General features: G+C 40.9%; 1 long non-coding RNA gene across 2 annotated transcripts in view; it reads right to left on the bottom strand.

Moving 5' to 3' along the window:
- LOC103145330 (uncharacterized) overlaps positions 1 to 21,133 on the bottom strand; it is a 315,073-nt gene that overhangs the window by 65,197 nt on the left and 228,743 nt on the right. For both annotated transcript variants that reach the window (XR_001663482.1, XR_001663481.1), the window contains one exon: positions 9,302 to 9,377. This is a non-coding gene — a long non-coding RNA (uncharacterized LOC103145330). The remainder of the gene's footprint in view (positions 1 to 9,301; positions 9,378 to 21,133) is intronic.

Below are 21,133 nucleotides of genomic sequence, written 5' to 3'. Positions count from 1 at the left end.
GATACATCCACGAGGAGAAAAAAGGGAAATAGTGATTTAGCAGGCTGCTTTTTGAGATTCATTCATCTTTGATGGCATGTAAAAATTGTCCAATACTTTTATTTTCTCCTTTCCCCCCCACACCCCACTCTATCCCTCTCTTCTTCATCCCCATTCTATCTTGACAGGCTCCTTTGAAATTAATTTAATCCATGACAAAGAGGCAGATAATTAGGAAGAGATAGTGAGCAAAAGAAGACGAGAATAAGTAAGGAAATCAGAAACCATGGGTAACTGCTTGGTGTTTTGCACGTTCTCTGTCTCTCTATTCAGCAGTTTTGCATAATATCAGCATGTGTGGGGATCAAAGGGAGTAGGTTAATGGGAAAAAGGGCTAAGGGATAATTACAGGGAGGGGACAGGTTGAGGAGCGGCGGGTCCAGGTGGGGCCAGCCGTGCTAATATTCTTCCGTTATGCTGACAGCAGGATTCCAATGTCTGCCATTGGAGATTAAAACAAGAGAGTGCAAGGAGAAAGCAAGAGACGGGGGCGGGGGAATATCTTGAGGAGTTTAATTGAGAGCTGTCGCAGACATCCATTGGATACAAGGCAGCGGCGGCAGTTTGTTGATTTATTCTCTTACGTTGTCATAACTGATGATGCTGCCCAGGTGGCTGTGAAACACTGGGGGAGCAGAAAAAGTGTAAGAGAGGGGACGCGGTCCAGTAAAGGTGTAGGGTTCAGGGATTACAGCCTCTGGGCAGAGAATCAATCACAGCGGTGCAAGGTGGGCTGATACAGGCACAGTGTGTGGTCTTAGACTAGAATACAGGGATTCTTTAAGCATGGCCACTCACTTTCTGCCATTTCAGTTTCAATCCTGGCAAAGATTCATGATGTCAGGAGTGCCTTTCTCACTTTCTTCTACTCTATATTCAGACATCTCCCTGTCTCTGATGCATTAGTGAAACAATAGCAAACACCTGTGCAGATAAATATACAGTGAATTTGACCCAGCCGGTAAGCAACCCATCACTGCGGAGATGTAATTCTCTAGAGCTTTGACACCCTGTGAAATCAGCATCATTAGCATGAGCATGAGACTATAAATGATGTAGAGTGTGGCAGGGAATAAATTGAAAAAAGGATGATGGCGAGGTAAAAAATGAACCTGTTTCAGTTCAAAGCATGCCCTTGACTTGAGAGTGGACGGGGCTTTGACTGAGATTTCTGTCTTTTCTAGCTGCAACCGTCAGCTAGGCCTGCGTGTGGCAAATTGTATATGACATATGTAAAAACGAGGGGTCAAACAAAGTTCTGTCAGGTCTCAGAGGGTTAGGGGAAGCCAGCTAGCTAGGTACGTTTGCAAAGGAAGATGGAGTGAGAACAGTGCAAGGTACTTTTAAATATGCTAAACATTTGGAGCAAACACCTTCAATATGCCGTTTGTCATTTGCAAGTTGTTTTTCGAAGAACCATCTTTAAGTTAACATCTTTTGATTTAACTTAAACCAAAAGCTCATTTCAGGGCTTGGATAGTTTATAACTAAACTGGAAAATTATTAATAACCGTGGCATAGGAGATTGTCTTGTGACAGAGGTGGGTTACCATTCTGACCACCTGCTCTGTCAGTCTCCGTCGTTGTGTCCTTTGACAAGACACTTCACCCGCCTTGCCTGCTGGTAGTGGTCAGAAGGGCTGATGCCACGGGTGCATGGCAGCCTTGCCTCTGTCAGTGTGCCGCAGGGCAATTGTGGCTCTTAGCAAGTAGCTTGCCACCATCAGTTTGTGAATATGTGTGCAAATGGGTGAATGGGTGAAAGTAGTGTGAAGCGCTTTTCCAAGTACAGGTCATTTTACCTTTTACAAACCTCCTGTACATCAAGTCTTAAGTTTGTAGAGTCTGAGTGAAGTTTAAGTCTTTATTAGGTACCTCAAAATCAAGACTTAAATCTTTAGATGAGGAGCATGAGTCGAGTCTAGAGTCTCTGAAGGCAAGTCTACTTACAGATTCAAGGTTTTTTTTTTTACATATATGTAGAGCATGTTTTGAATATAGACAATAAGTGTACATTCTTGCTTTTGCGACTTAAGTGTGACTCGTGTTCAAATTTGATACTCATGTCACTTTCGCTGGTGTGTACACACTTAAATAATTCAAAAGATTTAGTTTTAATATAAATGTATAAAAAGTGTTCTTTCTCAATGATCATTTCCCAGAAGTGTCTGTGGGTATGCAGAACGTGGGGGCCGTCAAGGACATTTTAGCAACATGAGAGTATCATTAGAGCCACAGGTCTGAGATCAGCCTTTCCTACAGATACCGTAACCATGGACGTAATTACCTCAATGACAGACCGAGTCTCAGATGTGCTCCCGGGACCAACGTCCTGGTCTGTTCTTACTATGGCTGCTGGCAAAGTCTTTTATAAACCTGTCCCCCTGTCCACGTTGTACTGCAGCCACCCCCTCCCAAATACCCAACAGTTTAAGTCACATCAGTCAGTCAGTCTGAACTCATTACCATATGTCCTCCAAACCTGAGACATCAATGTGTGGTGATTGTCTCAGTCGACAGAACACTGGAGGGTAAATTGGAGCTGTCTGCACTTAAATAAAAAAAAAGAAAAGAAAAATTCCAACCTCTTGTCTCCCTGATGCCCTCCATAGAATCTTGCCCTAAATAGTGATGTTTTACCTGGAGCATTTCTCCTCCCTCTTTTCTACAGCCCTCCTGTCCCAATAGGAAACAAAAAAAAAGTGTTTAAAATAACAGGAAGAGGGGGCTACTGAAAACCTTACCAGGAGGAAAAAAAAAAACATAGCAACTTAAGAGACTTAAAAGCATAAAATGAACATTAACAGACATAAAACTTGTTGACGGTTTTAGTAGCATCCTCACAAAACTGAACATTTAGCTGTTCTTGCCTCCAGTATGCTGACTGCACACTGATTCAATTCAAAGATTTCTGGCAACAAAAGGACTAAAAAGAAAGAAAGAAAAAAAAGCCTACAGCTTTCCCAATAGGAGCAGTAAGTGAATAACAATGTGCTACCTAAAGCCTAATATCTCTAATGTTGGATAGCACTCTGTTTAGCTTTCCTCTCTCCCATGTAGCAATATTCTTAACCCAAGGAAAAAAAAAAAATCTTATCTGTCTATCTTTGTGATCAGTTACACGCTCATTATGTTGGATCCATCAACATTTTGAAAAGCTTGAACACGCTCTTTTTTCCCCCTAATAGTTCCCAAGACACACTCAACTGCCGTTGAAAGCTCCAGTTACCTGAAACAAATTGCCTGCAGAAATCTGAACCTCTACCAGTCTGCAAACGTAAAAAGAGACACATACAAGAGCTTCAAAACATTAAAGCGCACAATACTCTTGTGTTTTCAGCTTTTTTTGAATTGTCCTCTTAAAAAAAAAAAAAAAAGATATAAATAAAGAATAAAAAAGAAACCTTGTAGTCTGTGTGTGCATTCACATAGAGTTTGTGCTTTGGGCAAAACGTTGTGTTTCACCACATCCCCCCACATTCCCGCTGTATAAAAAGAGCTTTGACACAGCGGTAAGATAGAGTTTCACAGTGTGTTTGAGTGAATGTAATATGTTAAGATGTTACCAACATGGTTTCTATTACTGTAGAATAACAGATTCACATTTTGTAGAGATAAGCACTGAGGGGGCGTTCGGAGCATAGCCTGCTGTGACATACTGGGTATTTATGTCGACTGATGACGGGGGACAGAAAGAAAAAAAAAAAAAAACAACATGGGAAGGCCTGGTGTATGATGTATGACAGAGCCAGAAATAAAGTATTGAAAAGAAAAGGGAAAAAAAAAAAGCCTGAAAAAAGAAGCTTTATACGTATACATTAGCACAAAAGAGACGGACTGAATGGGCTTAATTTTTTTTATGGAATTACGAGACAACAACAAAGAGACTAAAATACTGGACCACCCTGTTTTACCATACAAAATATGATATCTGAGCACCTTTACTGCTTTCGTGTCTTTCACACTCACAGTGTGGCACTGTGTCTTGAAACCCTTTGGCCTGTGCCACATGAGAGTTTACTGAAGGCTGCAAAGTTCAGTTTGGATATGGTTTACAAGCGGATTCCCTGATGGGAGAAGAAGGTTGAAGGCTCCTGCCAAAACCACTGCTTATATACACACACTGATGTGTCAGTCAAACAGAGGCCATCGCACGAAAAAAAATCCAACCACACATTTAGAAGAGGCTGCCGACAACTACTGCAATAGGTTTTATCCTTTTGTTAGCAACAATGCAAAGAAATGCATTTTCAACAATCGAGCGGGTCACATATTGTCCTTTTAGCACTGAGGCCTTGATCATTTCTTTAAAAAAAATAACAAAAAAAATCTAAAACCCCATCACTGTGTTCTATGAATACATCCTTCAGAGGTCTTTCAAATTCAGTTAGCCACGGAGATGCTCAAACCATTCTGTCCAACGTTGTTACAAACTTTTTGGCAGACGTGCACTGTGAGAAAGTCCTGCGCTGAAAAATAAAACAGATGTGAACAATAAAATGCAGAGAATAACAATAGAGTACAGTTTGTAAGAGTATCTGGGCAATGACATATGTTTTTCTTGTTTTGGATCAATGCTCAAGCACACTGTTTTTTCTCCATTAAAGACCGACTTCAAGGTCAAACCGCTAATATTCAGCTTTTTATTTCCAGGATACTTATGTCAACATGACATGGGTATTTAGAAAGGCTTTCTGAATTTTTTCAAGAAATTCAGAACTGTAGAGGTGAAATGAAAAGTCCCATATGCCGAACCGGACACTCACTGAAAACCATTAGCTGAACAACAACAAAAAAAAGAATTCAATGCCCATTAAGCTTTTTTCATATTTTGTCACATCATAACCACAAATGGAATCTATGTTAGCATACCTTTGATGGTGGACCAACACAAAGCAGTGCTTAGCTGTGAAGGGAAAGGGACATGTTGAATGGTTTTCAAACATTTTCACAAGCGATATTTGGAAGAAAAAACACTGTCAGTAAACACCATTCTCAGAAGTCCCACTTGTGATGAAATGTAAACAGAGTTAGAGTGGCGGAAAAAAAGCTATTTCAAACGTCTGATGAAGCACTGTTAAATTCATTATCTGGCACAACTACAAACCTACCAAGACGTGGCTCTAGCAAGGTCAGACTTTATGACGGAAGCAGCTAAGAGGTAACTTAAGAACTTAGAGTTGCACCCCACAAATTAACCTTTTTGTAAGAGAGGAAGCTGATGGACTAAAGCCACACAAAGTGAAACCAAGTTCTGTTTAAAGATTATACGACACACAACAAGCATGTGGAAAAATTGCTCCGGTTAGATGAGACCAAGATTAACTGAGTGTTTTAAAGATATCATACTTTTCATGAACAGGAACTCTTGCTCTGTACGTTAGTAGGTAGGTGAGAAAAGCTAAAAATAGAGCAGTTGTAGAAGAAAATCTATTTGAGACAGACACAAATTTGAAGTTAGGATAGAAGTTCATCTTCAGAGTGGCCCCAAACTGAGAGTTTGTTTGTCCTTGCAGGGTAAAGTGAGTGATTGATGTTATGCCTTTCTTTCACAGGATAACACAGAGACACACTGGATGCACACATAAAGCTAAGCACAATTTAAAGACCTACCGTTACTGTTTTTGGACCATGGGAGGATGCCAGAGTACCCGGTGAGAACCCATGCGTACACGGGGAAAACATGCAAACTTCAAACAGAAAGTCTCTGTGACTCGAACCTTTTGCTGCAAGGCAACAGCGTTGCCCAATGTTTCACTGTACATGACTGAGTTGAAGACGTTGCCTAAATTCAATTTAAAATATGTGGCAAAACTTTTAAGTGCAGGATACAAAAGCTCACCACAGAGTCTCTCCAGCCTTAAGCTTTCCTGCAAATAAGGCTTGACCAAAATGTTACTCTCTGCATGAAGATCTGCAGCTACAATTCCAGTGAAGTGTGGCTGCTTATGCTCTATTTTGGGTTGATCTAAGCTGTAAAATTCCAATGAGGTACATCAAAGTGATATTCTGACTACTCCTACTTTTTGTTGGGCATTCTCTTCTGTGTATGATTTCATCCATACATTTTCTGTACCGCTTATCCGTTCAGGGTTGCAGAGGTACACCCTGGATAGATGACCAGCCGGTTGCAGCATTATTTTTCGATTTTTCGAAGTCGTTAATTCCCCATGTACCAAACCTTGTACTCATTGAAAATCTCAATTTCCTCCAAGTGAGGGGTTCAAAGTAAATCTAAGAGTTAAGTTCCAGTAAAGTTGAGGTTAAGGATTCTGTTTTTTTTTTGTTTTGTTTTGTTTTGTTTTTTTTTTCCTGTTTGACCTCAAGTGAAACTTCTTGGTTCTATTATGCTGCTAAGATACTTACCAAAAAGTAATGGACAATCACTTCTCATGTCTGGCACAGTCATTTTACAGGTTGAATACAAGTAAGAAAGAAAAGAGAAGAAAAGAGGACAACACAAATTTATCAGTTTTCCCAAATTCCAAATTGTGTACCGTGTACTAAATTTATGCTGAGAGCGTTGAGGAAGACAACACAAGGTCAAATGTTGATGCAGTAAAAGCTGCGATGTCCCATGGTTGATTTTAATCTGGGTTCATCACTTTCAACAGCATCTGTGGCCATATAGACACGTTTCCGATTAGAATGACTCATTGATAATTGATAGAGTTGCTGTCTACACAGTCTATGTACACAAAACACACACGTTCACTCTCACCATAGTGCACAGTCTGCGTTGCTCATAATGGGACCATGTGGAACAGCTTGTAGCAGGAGTTAGCTAAAGTAAGAACAAGTGTGATGGGAGACGGGGTTTTTTCACCTTATTTTAGCACGAGGCTGCTCATGTGGTTGAAAGCAACGTTTCGACCGCAGACACTCACTCCCTGTGGGACCACTGAACTGAACGCCAACCTCACAGCCTTGGCCTGATGTGTCACTGAGCAGAATCACCACTAACTCTTTTTCTTCTCTTTGCCCCCACGCTCCAACGCACTCCCGCCCACCTCGGCTCTGCATCCGAAACAACCCCGGAGCAGCAGTCGACCGTGTTCTGCTCTCGCTATCATGCGCTCTCTGATGACAGCTCTTCTACAGTAGGTAACTTAAACTCGAGGGATGGAGCATAGTGAGGCGGGGAGATACATGGAAAGACGTGAATGCGGCAAAACAGGGCAATGTTTTTTCTATTAGAGGAAAGATAAAAATCAGGGCGTAACAGCAGACGTTTTCTTCAAAGATGTGGCTTGCAACTTAATATTACACCCTTTCAAAACATTTCACGAGATCAAAACATGAAATGTATGTAAGAAATATTTGAAGTCTTTCCTATCTGCACTTTGGTTTTGCCTGTCTGGCTCCAAATGCCCTTTGTCACATCACCCTATGAGTGTCTGGGTCTTGTTTTGGCTTCTGTCAGAACAAGTCTCCTGCTGATTAGACATATTTGTAGTGGCATATTGTCGAGCCTGAGGGATTTACAGCGAAAAAAAAAAAGTCTCTCTCAGTATTTAATCACTATTTTCACATCAAAACAGCCACCCTCCAACACGTCCCACTAGTTTATTGTCGATGTCCCTGTTCCGCAAACACTTTTTTTACACTAGAAAATGCTCACACTTTCACGTACACACACACTTACCTGATCATTGTGCCAGTTCAGATCTGCAGGCCTCCGAGGTCATGGCAGAATGACAGCTGTCACAGAGTCCCCATTACCCCCACGCAATAGGGAATTAAAGACAAACAAATCCGCAGCCACAGGAAGAGGAAGTTCAATTGTGTGTAAGTGTGTGTGGGTCTGTGTGCGTCTGGCATGTGCTTCCTTGTGTCCCCATAGCGGGGTTATAGTTTGAAAGAGGAAGATGCCATCATTCTCTTATGTTTGAAGAGAGTAATAAGGACAGAACTCTGGTGTTTTTTTTTTCCATTTTCTGTCATGCCTTATTTTGCTGGGATGAGAGGTATTGCAAAACTACACCCTACAGTCTTCAGGTCCCTTCTGTCCTTGAGGAACCTAACAAAGGCCTTAGAAATATGAAAACATACTATGAGGCATCAATTCTCAAAGCACAGGCTCCAACCAGATTCGGACAGCAACTAAGTCGGACTAGGGTTGTCCCATTACACATTTCTCACAGCACAATACTTTTGTGTAGAAATACCACAGTATTAAGGTGTTGCAAAAACAAACAAACAAAAAAGANCCACATTTCCAAACAAGTACTTTTTTCAAAGAATCCATGAATGATGAGAGGTTCCTGAAACACTTGAAAGCTGAATGGTATAAAAGCACTTTGCTTCAATCTGACGGTAGAATAACCTAAATAACAGATTAAGAATAATAAATACATTTATTATTGAGCTCACAGATCTTTTTATTAAATCATTTTGTAGAAAAACGGGCTTTTGAATTGAAAATGTTGCTTATTTTGTCAATATATAGTTTCCAATTAAAATGTGATTAATTAATTATAAATAATTTTTATGCTCCATCTGCCTATAAACAACTCAAAATTAATCAACCAGATCCATTGCACTTAACTGAGTTATTTTTATGCCTGCGCAAAGAGAACAGACATTTTCTTGCTGCATTCACAAAGGGGAACAGAGATACCTTGCATAGAAATCTAATAGGCAATTTACATTTAAATTTCTAATGTCCCTATTACGGGTGGATTTAAAAGAGCAAGGGCTTGGCTTTAATACGTTCTTGGTGTCTCCATACCACCTCTTCATCTTTTCCCCCTTTCCACATCACCCTTTTCAATGAAGTGCATCTCCCACAATGGCTTTTATCATCACCTTTAAGGAGACCTAATCAACAGCGGGCTTGCTATAGATTCCACAGCGCTCACAAGGAGGCGAGTTGACCCCCAAACAAAAGCCGGGTCATTAAAATATCTCCGACAGAAAACTCGGGGGGGGATCAAACTGCTTCATCAGCCTTTCTGCGAACAGAGAGCAGGAGATCAAAACTTAGCCATACAACAGAGAGACTTAGGTGCCTCCCTTGAAAAACCTGAAACTTCCAGCTTGCCTTCTGCTTCCAACAGGGAAACAAGCCGGTCCTTTGAGTGGGAAAACCAATAAAGATGTAAAGTAAACTTGGTGGACAAGCATCTGTTCAGAGCAAAGCGTGGGAGGCCGGATGGAGCCTGTGATGGCTGCATGTGTCACAGTCCAGTAAAAGAAACTGCAAAACCTTTTAACGAGATGTTAAAAGGTTTTGATAGTAATGATAATGATAGTAGCTTACCCCATTCTGTAGCTTTTTAAGTGAACTCTTTGGTGTGTTGAATTGCTGGTGTCCAGCAGGAAAGTAAGAAAGTGCTCTGCAGAAAAATAAAAAAAAAAATCACTTAATAAGGTGCACCTCACTAATCCCAGTTGTTGACATGTTACCATCGTGCAGTGCTTTCAAATTTTTCAGCAACACACCCATGATGTAAATATGGGTGTGTTGTAAAAGATATTTACAACACACCCATGATGTAAATATCTTTTCGCAGCACATCCTGACATTGCTCTGCTGAGCTGAGACGTGGAATATGAAGTCTCTAGAGTACAATGAACTCATCGTCATGTTCAAGAAAACGAGTTTGAAATAACCTGAGCTTTACCATGCATTACTTTTGCTGAAAGTAGCAGAAGCTCAGAAGCTGAGCACACAGTGGCCATAAGAGAGACGGACATTGGACAGCAACAATTCCCAAACGGAGTGACATTTAAACAATGCACAGTTGGTACTGAGGGATGCAAAGGATGCCAAGTGTATCCAAAGCAGGACGGACATGTGGTTTTATGTTGTTTACATCAAATTTTGACCCTACCATCTGAAGTTGGCAGCCAAAACCAAGACTCATCAGACAATGCTACATTATTCTTTAATTTGTAGTGAGCACATGGAAATGTTAATTTTCTATTCTTTGCAGAGGAGTGACACCTTGTGTGGCATTCTACTGCTGTAGCCTATCTGCTTTGATGTTTAAAGTGTGCTATGCATTTAAAGATGATAATGTGCGTACCATGGCTGTCTTTGTACCATCTTGAACCAGTCTTCTCTGACCTCCAACATCAACAAGGCCATTTTCATTTTGCAACTCAATGGATACATTATCTGTTTCAGACAAAAGAAAAAAATCCCAGAGAGTGCAGTTCCTCCTCCATACTTCAAACTTCATCAACCATTGTCACCAGGTTCCCACGTCTAAACCCAGAGTTGCTAACATGGCTCAATCACTATTTTCAAGAACAAGCAACTGAACAGGACAACCTAATAAAGTGGCAGCGGGGTTTAGGTTGAGATGACACGTTAAGACAAGCAGGTTCACGTAAAGTTCAAACTAAATCTTTAACTGTATCGCTTTGTATTATTTTAAATGATAGAAGACATGTTTGCATACTTTAATGGGATGCACAAGAAAACACCTCTACACACTTCCCATATATATGAGATGGATTTATTTCTATATTTTTACTTTCAAGGTTCATTTCAGCACAAGCTATTATGTCAGCTAAATAAATGTTAACTCTGAGGTAAAAGCCAATACATTTCTTTAAGAATGCAAATGATCAGGGATTACCCACTCATCTTAAGGCAACTATAAGAGTCCTCACATAGCTGTGGATTAATTTCTTTCTCTGTGGACAGGGAAAGCTGAAAAAGTGGTGGGTGAAAAAAAGAAAAACTGTCTTCATAAAAACGTACGGTAACTTTACTGCATACAGAATTATACATCTTATGTCGCATCAACAAAGGTACAGAATCCATCCATAGAAGCAATAAACCATCGTGGATCTATGACATATTTACCAGCCAACTGTACACTTTATCTGGAAGGGAATAAATGTGTTACTGTGATTTACAAAGTAGACCCCCCAATAAAAAGTGTATTAATTTGTTAAGCCCCACAAGATGTTAAGCAGAGGAGCAGTAATGCGGTCACTCTGTACTGGAAAGATTGAAGTGGCAGTAGTAGAGCAATAGAATCATTTAGCTGTTTTTGCACAAGGAGACTCTGCACTGTATCATTCATATTTCTAATGAAGGGCTGTGACGCTGGAAAGTTGTAGAAAATATCTCTCACCCAAGGACACGGGGCCAGATGTGCTAAGACTTATGGGAGCAATCATAGGTGGCCAAGGCTTTGGTGTGGGCCTTATTACGTTAGGCTGCAACCCAGCACCTTCAACTTATTAAGTTGTCAAGAGTTGCAATGATTAAAACCAAAGAAAGGTCAGTTGTAGACCTTCAGCATTGTACAGACCCCGGTATTTGCTTTTAGGCCCCAGAACTAATGAAGAGCTTTTACTTGATACATCCACGAGGAGAAAAAAGGGAAATAGTGATTTAGCAGGCTGCTTTTTGAGATTCATTCATCTTTGATGGCATGTAAAAATTGTCCAATACTTTTATTTTCTCCTTTCCCCCCCACACCCCACTCTATCCCTCTCTTCTTCATCCCCATTCTATCTTGACAGGCTCCTTTGAAATTAATTTAATCCATGACAAAGAGGCAGATAATTAGGAAGAGATAGTGAGCAAAAGAAGACGAGAATAAGTAAGGAAATCAGAAACCATGGGTAACTGCTTGGTGTTTTGCACGTTCTCTGTCTCTCTATTCAGCAGTTTTGCATAATATCAGCATGTGTGGGGATCAAAGGGAGTAGGTTAATGGGAAAAAGGGCTAAGGGATAATTACAGGGAGGGGACAGGTTGAGGAGCGGCGGGTCCAGGTGGGGCCAGCCGTGCTAATATTCTTCCGTTATGCTGACAGCAGGATTCCAATGTCTGCCATTGGAGATTAAAACAAGAGAGTGCAAGGAGAAAGCAAGAGACGGGGGGGAAAAAAATATCTTGAGGAGTTTAATTGAGAGCTGTCGCAGACATCCATTGGATACAAGGCAGCGGCGGCAGTTTGTTGATTTATTCTCTTACGTTGTCATAACTGATGATGCTGCCCAGGTGGCTGTGAAACACTGGGGGAGCAGAAAAAGTGTAAGAGAGGGGACGCGGTCCAGTAAAGGTGTAGGGTTCAGGGATTACAGCCTCTGGGCAGAGAATCAATCACAGCGGTGCAAGGTGGGCTGATACAGGCACAGTGTGTGGTCTTAGACTAGAATACAGGGATTCTTTAAGCATGGCCACTCACTTTCTGCCATTTCAGTTTCAATCCTGGCAAAGATTCATGATGTCAGGAGTGCCTTTCTCACTTTCTTCTACTCTATATTCAGACATCTCCCTGTCTCTGATGCATTAGTGAAACAATAGCAAACACCTGTGCAGATAAATATACAGTGAATTTGACCCAGCCGGTAAGCAACCCATCACTGCGGAGATGTAATTCTCTAGAGCTTTGACACCCTGTGAAATCAGCATCATTAGCATGAGCATGAGACTATAAATGATGTAGAGTGTGGCAGGGAATAAATTGAAAAAAGGATGATGGCGAGGTAAAAAATGAACCTGTTTCAGTTCAAAGCATGCCCTTGACTTGAGAGTGGACGGGACTTCGACTGAGATTTCTGTCTTTTCTAGCTGCAACCGTCAGCTAGGCCTGCGTGTGGCAAATTGTATATGACATATGTAAAAACGAGGGGTCAAACAAAGTTCTGTCAGGTCTCAGAGGGTTAGGGGAAGCCAGCTAGCTAGGTACGTTTGCAAAGGAAGATGGAGTGAGAATAGTGCAAGGTACTTTTAAATATGCTAAACATTTGGAGCAAACACCTTCAATATGCCGTTTGTCATTTGCAAGTTGTTTTTCGAAGAACCATCTTTAAGTTAACATCTTTTGATTTAACTTACATCAAAAGCCCATTTCAGGGCTTGGATAGTTTATAACTAAACTGGAAAATTATTAATAACCGTGGCATAGGAGATTGTCTTGTGACAGAGGTGGGTTACCATTCTGACCACCTGCTCTGTCAGTCTCCGTCGTTGTGTCCTTTGACAAGACACTTCACCCGCCTTGCCTGCTGGTAGTGGTCAGAAGGGCTGATGCCACGGGTGCATGGCAGCCTTGCCTCTGTCAGTGTGCCGCAGGGCAATTGTGGCTCTTAGCAAGTAGCTTGCCACCATCAGTTTGCGAATATGTGTGCAAATGGGTGAATGCGTGAAGGTAGTGTGAAGCGCTTTACAAGTACAGGTCATTTTACCTTTAACAAGCCTCCTCCTGTACATCAAGTCTTAAGTTTGTAGAGTCTGAGTGAAGTTTAAGTCTTTATTAGGTACCTCAAAATCAAGACTTAAATCTTTAGATGAGGAGCATGAGTCGAGTCTAGAGTCTCTGAAGGCAAGTCTACTTACAGATTCAAGGTTTTTTTTTTTACATATATGTAGAGCATGTTTTGAATATAGACAATAAGTGTACATTCTTGCTTTTGCGACTTAAGTGTGACTCGTGTTCAAATTTGATACTCATGTCACTTTCGCTGGTGTGTACACACTTAAATAATTCAAAAGATTTAGTTTTAATATAAATGTATAAAAAGTGTTCTTTCTCAATGATCATTTCCCAGAAGTGTCTGTGGGTATGCAGAACGTGGGGGCCGTCAAGGACATTTTAGCAACATGAGAGTATCATTAGAGCCACAGGTCTGAGATCAGCCTTTCCTACAGATACCGTAACCATGGACGTAATTACCTCAATGACAGACCGAGTCTCAGATGTGCTCCCGGGACCAACGTCCTGGTCTGTTCTTACTATGGCTGCTGGCAAAGTCTTTTATAAACCTGCCCCCCTGTCCACGTTGTACTGCAGCCACCCCCTCCCAAATACCCAACAGTTTAAGTCACATCAGTCAGTCAGTCTGAACTCATTACCATATGTCCTCCAAACCTGAGACATCAATGTGTGGTGATTGTCTCAGTCGACAGAACACTGGAGGGTAAATTGGAGCTGTCTGCACTTAAATAAAAAAAAAGAAAAGAAAAATTCCAACCTCTTGTCTCCCTGATGCCCTCCATAGAATCTTGCCCTAAATAGTGATGTTTTACCTGGAGCATTTCTCCTCCCTCTTTTCTACAGCCCTCCTGTCCCAATAGGAAACAAAAAAAAAGTGTTTAAAATAACAGGAAGAGGGGGCTACTGAAAACCTTACCAGGAGGAAAAAAAAAAACATAGCAACTTAAGAGACTTAAAAGCATAAAATGAACATTAACAGACATAAAACTTGTTGACGGTTTTAGTAGCATCCTCACAAAACTGAACATTTAGCTGTTCTTGCCTCCAGTATGCTGACTGCACACTGATTCAATTCAAAGATTTCTGGCAACAAAAGGACTAAAAAGAAAGAAAGAAAAAAAAGCCTACAGCTTTCCCAATAGGAGCAGTAAGTGAATAACAATGTGCTACCTTAAAGCTTAATATCTCTAATGTTGGATAGCACTCTGTTTAGCTTTCCTCTCTCCCATGTAGCAATATTCTTAACCCAAGGAAAAAAAAAAAATCTTATCTGTCTATCTTTGTGATCAGTTACACGCTCATTATGTTGGATCCATCAACATTTTGAAAAGCTTGAACACGCTCTTTTTTCCCCCTAATAGTTCCCAAGACACACTCAACTGCCGTTGAAAGCTCCAGTTACCTGAAACAAATTGCCTGCAGAAATCTGAACCTCTACCAGTCTGCAAACGTAAAAAGAGACACATACAAGAGCTTCAAAACATTAAAGCGCACAATACTCTTGTGTTTTCAGCTTTTTTTGAATTGTCCTCTTAAAAAAAAAAAAAAGATATAAATAAAGAATAAAAAAGAAACCTTGTAGTCTGTGTGTGCATTCACATAGAGTTTGTGCTTTGGGCAAAACGTTGTGTTTCACCACATCCCCCCACATTCCCGCTGTATAAAAAGAGCTTTGACACAGCGGTAAGATAGAGTTTCACAGTGTGTTTGAGTGAATGTAATATGTTAAGATGTTACCAACATGGTTTCTATTACTGTAGAATAACAGATTCACATTTTGTAGAGATAAGCACTGAGGGGGCGTTCGGAGCATAGCCTGCTGTGACATACTGGGTATTTATGTCGACTGATGACGGGGGACAGAAAGGGAAAAAAAAAAAAAACAACATGGGAAGGCCTGGTGTATGATGTATGACAGAGCCAGAAATAAAGTATTGAAAAGAAAAGGGAAAAAAAAAAAGCCTGAAAAAAGAAGCTTTATACGTATACATTAGCACAAAAGAGACGGACTGAATGGGCTTAATTTTTTTTTTTTTATGGAATTACGAGACAACAACAAAGAGACTAAAATACTGGACCACCCTGTTTTACCATACAAAATATGATATCTGAGCACCTTTACTGCTTTCGTGTCTTTCACACTCACAAGTGTGGCACTGTGTCTTGAAACCCTTTGGCCTGTGCCACATGAGAGTTTACTGAAGGCTGCAAAGTTCAGTTTGGATATGGTTTACAAGCGGATTCCCTGATGGGAGAAGAAGGTTGAAGGCTCCTGCCAAAACCACTGCTTATATACACACACTGATGTGTCAGTCAAACAGAGGCCATCGCACGAAAAAAAATCCAACCACACATTTAGAAGAGGCTGCCGACAACTACTGCAATAGGTTTTATCCTTTTGTTAGCAACAATGCAAAGAAATGCATTTTCAACAATCGAGCGGGTCACATATTGTCCTTTTAGCACTGAGGCCTTGATCATTTCTTTAAAAAAAATAACAAAAAAAATCTAAAACCCCATCACTGTGTTCTATGAATACATCCTTCAGAGGTCTTTCAAATTCAGTTAGCCACGGAGATGTTCAAACCATTCTGTCCAACGTTGTTACAAACTTTTTGGCAGACGTGCACTGTGAGAAAGTCCTGCGCTGAAAAATAAAACAGATGTGAACAATAAAATGCAGAGAATAACAATAGAGTACAGTTTGTAAGAGCATCTGGGCAATGACATATGTTTTTCTTGTTTTGGATCAATGCTCAAGCACACTGTTTTTTCTCCATTAAAGACCGACTTCAAGGTCAAACCGCTAATATTCAGCTTTTTATTTCCAGGATACTTATGTCAACATGACATGGGTATTTAGAAAGGCTTTCTGAATTTTTTCAAGAAATTCAGAACTGTAGAGGTGAAATGAAAAGTCCCATATGCCGAACCGGACACTCACTGAAAACCATTAGCTGAACAACAACAAAAAAAAGAATTCAATGCCCATTAAGCTTTTTTCATATTTTGTCACATCATAACCACAAGTGGAATCTATATTAGCATACCTTTGATGCTGGACCAACACAAAGCAGTGCTTAGCTGTGAAGGGAAAGGGGCATGTTGAATGGTTTTCAAACATTTTCACAAGCGATATTTGGAAAAAAAAAAACAACACTGTCAGTAAACACCATTCTCAGAAGTCCCACTTGTGATGAAATGTAAACAGAGTTAGAGTGGCGGAAAAAAAGCTATTTCAAACGTCTGATGAAGCACTGTTAAATTCATTATCTGGCACAACTACAAACCTACCAAGATGTGGCTCTAGCAAGGTCAGACTTTATGACGGAAGCAGCTAAGAGGTAACTTAAGAACTTAGAGTTGCACCCCACAAATTAACCTTTTTGTAAGAGAGGAAGCTGATGGACTAAAGCCACACAAAGTGAAACCAAGTTCTGTTTAAAGATTATACGACACACAACAAGCATGTGGAAAAATTGCTCCGGTTAGATGAGACCAAGATTAACTGAGTGTTTTAAAGATATCATACTTTTCATGAACAGGAACTCTTGCTCTGTACGTTAGTAGGTAGGTGAGAAAAGCTAAAAATAGAGCAGTTGTAGAAGAAAATCTGTTTGAGACAGACAAAAATTTGAAGTTAGGATAGAAGTTCATCTTCAGAGTGGCCCCAAACTGAGAGTTTGTTTGTCCTTGCAGGGTAAAGTGAGTGATTGATGTTATGCCTTTCTTTCACAGGATAACACAGAGACACACTGAATGCACACATACACTCGTTCCTAAGCACAATTTAAAGACCTACCGTTACTGTTTTTGGACCATGGGAGGATGCCAGAGTACCCGGTGAGAACCCATGCGTACACGGGGAAAACATGCAAACTTCAAACAGAAAGTCTCTGTGACTCGAACCTTTTGCTGCAAGGCAACAGCGTTGCCCAATGTTTCACTGTACATGACTGAGTTGAAGACGTTGCCTAAATTCAATTTAAAATATGTGGCAAAACTTTTAAGTGCAGGATACAAAAGCTCACCACAGAGTCTTTCCAGCCTTAAGCTTTCCTGCAAATAAGGCTGGACCAAAATGTTACTCTCTGCATGAAGATCTGCAGCTACAATTCCAGTGAAGTGTGGCTGCTTATGCTCTATTTTGGGTTGATCTAAGCTGTAAAATTCCAATGAGGTACATCAAAGTGATATTCTGACTACTCCTACTTTTTGTTGGGCACTCTCTTCTGTGTATGATTTCATCCATACATTTTCTGTACCGCTTATCCGTTCAGGGTTGCAGAGGTACACCCTGGATAGATGACCAGCCGGTTGCAGCATTATTTTTCGATTTTTCGAAGTCGTTAATTCCCCATGTACCAAACCTTGTACTCATTGAAAATCTCAATTTCCTCCAAGTGAGGGGTTCAAAGTAAATCTAAGAGTTAAGTTCCAGTAAAGTTGAGGTTAAGGATTCTGTTTTTTTTTTGTTTTGTTTTGTTTTGTTTTTTTTTTCCTGTTTGACCTCAAGTGAAACTTCTTGGTTCTATTATGCTGCTAAGATACTTACCAAAAAGTAATGGACAATCACTTCTCATGTCTGGCACAGTCATTTTACAGGTTGAATACAAGTAAGAAAGAAAAGAAAAGAAAAGAGGACAACACAAATTTATCAGTTTTCCCAAATTCCAAATTGTGTACCGTGTACTAAATTTATGCTGAGAGCGTTGAGGAAGACAACACAAGGTCAAATGTTGATGCAGTAAAAGCCGCGATGTCCCATGGTTGATTTTAATCTGGGTTCATCACTTTCAACAGCATCTGTGGCCATATAGACATGTTTCCGATTAGAATGACTCATTGATAATTGATAGAGTTGCTGTCTACACAGTCTATGTACACAAAACACACACGTTCACTCTCACCTTAGTGCACAGTCTGCGTTGCTCATAATGGGACCATGTGGAACAGCTTGTAGCAGGAGTTAGCTAAAGTAAGAACAAGTGTGATGGGAGACGGGGTTTTTTCACCTTATTTTAGCACGAGGCTGCTCATGTGGTTGAAAGCAACGTTTCGACCGCAGACACTCACTCCCTGTGGGACCACTGAACTGAACGCCAACCTCACAGCCTTGGCCTGATGTGTCACTGAGCAGAATCACCACTAACTCTTTTTCTTCTCTTTGCCCCCACGCTCCAACGCACTCCCGCCCACCTCGGCTCTGCATCCGAAACAACCCCGGAGCAGCAGTCGACCGTGTTCTGCTCTCGCTATCATGCGCTCTCTGATGACAGCTCTTCTACAGTAGGTAACTTAAACTCGAGGGATGGAGCATAGTGAGGCGGGGAGATACATGGAAAGACGTGAATGCGGCAAAACAGGGCAATGTTTTTTCTATTAGAGGAAAGATAAAAATCAGGGCGTAACAGCAGACGTTTTCTTCAAAGATGTGGCTTGCAACTTAATATTACACCCTTTCAAAACATTTCACGAGATCAAAACATGAAATGTATGTAAGAAATATTTGAAGTCTTTCCTATCTGCACTTTGGTTTTGCCTGTCTGGCTCCAAATGCCCTTTGTCACATCACCCTATGAGTGTCTGGGTCTTGTTTTGGCTTCTGTCAGAACAAGTCTCCTGCTGATTAGACATATTTGTAGTGGCATATTGTCGAGCCTGAGGGATTTACAGCGAAAAAAAAAAAGTCTCTCTCAGTATTTAATCACTATTTTCACATCAAAACAGCCACCCTCCAACACGTCCCACTAGTTTATTGTCGATGTCCCTGTTCCGCAAACATTTTTTTACACTAGAAAATGCTCACACTTTCACGTACACACACACTTACCTGATCATTGTGCCAGTTCAGATCTGCAGGCCTCCGAGGTCATGGCAGAATGACAGCTGTCACAGAGTCCCCATTACCCCCACGCAATAGGGAATTAAAGACAAACAAATCCGCAGCCACAGGAAGAGGAAGTTCAATTGTGTATAAGTGTGTGTGGGTCTGTGTGCGTCTGGCATGTGCTTCCTTGTGTCCCCATAGCGGGGTTATAGTTTGAAAGAGGAAGATGCCATCATTCTCTTATGTTTGAAGAGCGTAATAAGGACAGAACTCTGGTGTTTTTTTTTTCCATTTTCTGTCATGCCTTATTTTGCTGGGATGAGAGGTATTGCAAAACTACACCCTACAGTCTTCAGGTCCCTTCTGTCCTTGAGGAACCTAACAAAGGCCTTAGAAATATGAAAACATACTATGAGGCATCAATTCTCAAAGCACAGGCTCCAACCAGATTCGGACAGCAACTAAGTCGGACTAGGATTGTCCCATTACACATTTCTCACAGCACAATACTTTTGTGTAGAAATACCACAGTATTAAGGTGTTGCAAAAACAAACAAACAAAAAAGAAAACAGAAATTGAGAGCATTGTCTAGATATTTGTATTTCAAACTGAAACAAAACAATTGGTACATTTTTCCTGATAAAACACAAACTTGGAAGGCTCATTATGTTTTGCTACCAGCAATAGGAGAGGCTTATGGTTACAAATACTTTCAAACAAAAAGTGCCATTTCTCTTAAGTCTGAAGCAAATTAATGAAAGAGATTTGTTCTTAGAGGCCTTTGATGATACCTTGAAATCAGATTTGAACCTCTGGACATGAAGTTTGAGACTCCCTGCTCTGAGGAAAAAAAACACCTTAGCAAAAGTTTAGTATCACCGTAAAGGGTTTTATTCACCTATCAAATCAGAGCAAGTAAAACTATCCTGTGTGTAACACTTGTAGGAGATATTTTAAGCCTTACTTCACTGTCACAGGGATGAGATTCCTAAAATTCAGTTTGATAGGCCAATAATGGAACATAAAACGGCTTGTCTAATATCTTTATCACATCATCTTTATAACCCCCAATTTCTCTGGCATTTACAATCTAAGTGTAATGCACATTTAATGCCACCCCGCACTGTGGCCCCACTCCTACTGAGACAGCGCTGACAGCAAAGCAGCTCGCTCGTTTACATGTGTTCCACATCGTTTCGCCTGCTGCCCAAACAAGGTGCCGCTGTCGGCTTTAACCGCAGCAGGGGGGTTGTGGGGGGCATTGGTTTGGTCTACAGCCCTCCTCAAGGGAGACCGCTGCTCATAATGGTAATTTAAGTGTAAAATCTGGTCTCTGGGAAAAAGGTCATTGAATCTGCATAAGCCCTTGAGCCAGGCTTAGGACCTTCCGTTGGCCTTCAAGGGGATGAGAGGCAGAGAAAGACCAGCTTCCATCTCTTCCTTTTTCTCCTTCACTGGAATCCCCCCTACCTCACTTTTCATGCCCCCCTCCACATGCCCAAGTCCCTTGGCTCTGCAGTTCCACTTGGTGCTTGATCTATGTCTGTGAACAATAGCTAGAGACACGATAGAAGCGGGGGCCAGAGGGAGATGGGATAAGAGCCTCCGTTGTTGTTGTTCCTCAAATGCCCTCTGCATCCTAAAATGAGACTCAGTGATGGGAAGATCAATACTGTATTCATGTGTATTTTCCAACACCATTACATGGACACCCGCATCCATGTTCAAACAGGGGCACTTTGATTGGCTCCTCTTGTCTTTATGTAATGAATCCAGCCATTTCTGGCTGGCAGATGGGGAAAAGTGCAACTGAAACAAAACAGTGTCAGTCATCTGTGGCACCGCATATTAGAGAGGAACTTTTGCTCAAACTCAAGGAGTATAAGCATATGTTGTTTTGTCTTTTTGATGAGGGTTAGTCTTCTTTCTCTGTGCCGCTCTACTTCAAGTGCAGTGAGACTCTGAGGGGAGCATTTCTGTCAACAGATGGCAAAATTAGCTTAGGGCAAATCACATTCTGGTTCTTATCTACAAGTAAATATAACAGCATGTAAAATAAAGTGCAGCATCTGC

The sequence above is a fragment of the Poecilia formosa genome, unplaced genomic scaffold (assembly GCF_000485575.1).
Source record: "Poecilia formosa unplaced genomic scaffold, Poecilia_formosa-5.1.2 Scaffold5, whole genome shotgun sequence".
In the NCBI taxonomy this organism is placed as follows: Eukaryota; Metazoa; Chordata; class Actinopteri; order Cyprinodontiformes; family Poeciliidae; genus Poecilia; species Poecilia formosa.
This window is presented reverse-complemented; position numbering and strand designations above follow the sequence as displayed.